Source organism: Passer domesticus, unplaced genomic scaffold (assembly GCF_036417665.1).
Source record: "Passer domesticus isolate bPasDom1 unplaced genomic scaffold, bPasDom1.hap1 HAP1_SCAFFOLD_194, whole genome shotgun sequence".
Taxonomy (NCBI): Eukaryota; Metazoa; Chordata; class Aves; order Passeriformes; family Passeridae; genus Passer; species Passer domesticus.
Window position 1 is genome coordinate 65,001 of NW_026989975.1, and position 2,456 is coordinate 67,456.

Consider the following 2,456-nt stretch of genomic DNA (forward strand, 5'->3'; position numbering starts at 1 on the left):
GGAAATAAAACAAAATAGAAAAAAATTAAAAAGCGCCCGCCGAGCGGGGCCCCGGCTTAAGGCCGAGCCACACACAAGGGACGAGGCGCCGCCGCCTCGCCCGCCACCGGGCCGGGCCGGAGCAGGACACGCTCACGGCTTTTCTCCACCTCACCTCGGCCAGCGAGGGGCTCTCACACGGCTTTTCGACTCTCTCTCTCGGCTCCGCGGGGACCGGCCCCTTTCCCCCGGCTCGCCCTCGGTCTCTTCTCTCTCGGCTCCGCGGGGACCGGCCCCTTTCCCCCGGCTCGCCCTCGGTCTCTTCTCTCTCGGCTCCGCGGGGACCGGCCCCTTTCCCCCGGCTCGCCCTCGGTCTCTTCTCTCTCGGCTCCGCGGGGACCGGCCCCTTTCGGGCTCCACACACGTCTCTCTCGCGCCCCACGATCGGTCGCACCACATCTCTCTCCCTCGGGGCCCTCCACACTGCGCCAAACCTCGCTGGGGCAACCACGGACGGAACCGGGAACAAAGCCACGCGACTCGTTCCTCGGTTAGGCGGCGTGCTCTCCAACCCTGGCGCCACCGGCACGCGCGGCCAATCCAGCCCACCGCCATCGGACACAGGCGCGGAGAACCCTGCCTGCGGGGACGCGGCCCGTCACCTCGCTCCCATAGTACGGACAGATAAGTCCAAGGCCGCCGGCGCCTCCAAGAGGACCGATGAAAATCGACCGGGAAGGAGCGCCGCCGCAGGCCGCCTCCTAGCATGACGTAGCGGGAGGCGGCCGAAAACAGCGACCCCTTGGTGAACTTCCGGAGCCGGCTGAGACAACAGGTCTACCCGGCGCCGGCCGAAATGTGACCAAGTCCCTTCGGAACGAGGTAGACCTGTTGTCATCCGTCAGCGCCCGCCGCCCGGGGACCGCGCCGAGCCTGGGCGGGCGCGGAGCCGGGGTAGACCTGGTGTCTCCCGGGGAGCCGGGGTAGACCTGGCGTCCTCTCCGGCGCCGGGATAGACCTGGTGTCCGTTCCCGAAGCCGGGGTAGACCTGGTGTCCCCTCCCGAAGCCGGGGGTAGACCTGTTGGCTCCCTTCCCGAAGACGGGGTAGACCTGGTGTCCCCTCCCGAAGCCGGGGTAGACCTGTTGTCCCCTCCCGAAGCCGGGGTAGTACCTGGTGGCCCCTCCCGAAGCCGGGGGTAGACCTGTTGGCTCCCTTCCCGAAGACGGGGTAGACCTGGTGTCCCCTCCCGAAGCCGGGGTAGACCTGTTGGCTCCCCGAAGCCGGGGTAGACCTGGTGTCCCCTCCCGAAGCCGGGGTAGACCTGTTGGCTGCCCTCCCGGAACCGGGGTAGACCTGGTGTCCCCTCCCGGAGCCGGGGTAGACCTGTTGGCTCCCCGAAGCCGGGGTAGACCTGTTGGCTGCCCTCCCGAAGCCGGGGTAGACCTGTTGGCTGCCCTCCCGAAGCCGGGGTAGACCTGGTGTCCCCTCCCGAAGCCGGGGGTAGACCTGTTGGCTGCCCTCCCGAAGCCGGGGTAGACCTGGTGTCCCCTCCCGGAGCCGGGGGTAGACCTGGTGTCCTTGCAGAGCTAGGGTAGACCTGTTGTTCTCCGCTCGCCGCCCGGGGTTCGGGCGCCTCGCTGACCCCGCCAAGCCTGCACAGCCGGGGGCAGCTCACGGCCTCGTAACGCCCCGGAGCCGGACGGCTCTATCAGCCCTGTCCCACTCAATGAAGCCCCCTTCCCCGCCCCCCCCCCCCCCCCCCCCCCCCCCATTTCTAAGACCAATTCATATTTTCGAGGTTTTGGGGTTTTTGGAGGCTTTTTTTTTTTTGGTGGGCGTTGTGGGGGTGGTTTTTGGTTTTGGGTTTTGTTGGTTGTTTTTGTTTTTGTTTTTGTTTTTTTTTTTTTTTTTTTTTTTGGGGTTTTTTTTTTTTTTTTTGGTTGGGTTTGGTTTTGTTTGGTTTTGTTTGGTTTTGTTTGGTTGGGGCTTTTTCTCTTTTGGATTTTTTTCTTGGGGGGGGGTTTTGTGTGTGGGGGGTTTTCTGGTTGGTATTGTTGTTGTTGTTTTTCCTTTGCTTTGCCTTGCCTTGCTTTGCTTTGCTTTGCTTTGCTTTGCTTTGCTTTTGTTTGATGCTAGATCTCGGGGCTTTTTGGGGGGGGAGTGGGCGTGGGGCTTGTGGCTTGTGGTTCGGTTGGTGGGCTGGTGGGGGCTTTTTTTGGTGTTTCTTTGGGGGGCTTTTATTGTTGGGTTTGGTTTTGGTTCCCCCCCCCGGGGTTGGTTTGGTGGGGTTTTGTTTGTTTTGTTTTTTTCCGTCTGTTTGTTTTTTTCTTTTGTCGTTTGTTTGGTTTGGTTTTGGCTTTTCTTGGGTTTCTGCCCGCCCCCCCCACGCCGCGACTCGGCTCGACCCGCCCCGCCCCGCCCACCGGGAGAGGAGGCGGCGGCGGCGGCGGCGGCGGCGGGGCAGCCGCCGCCGGC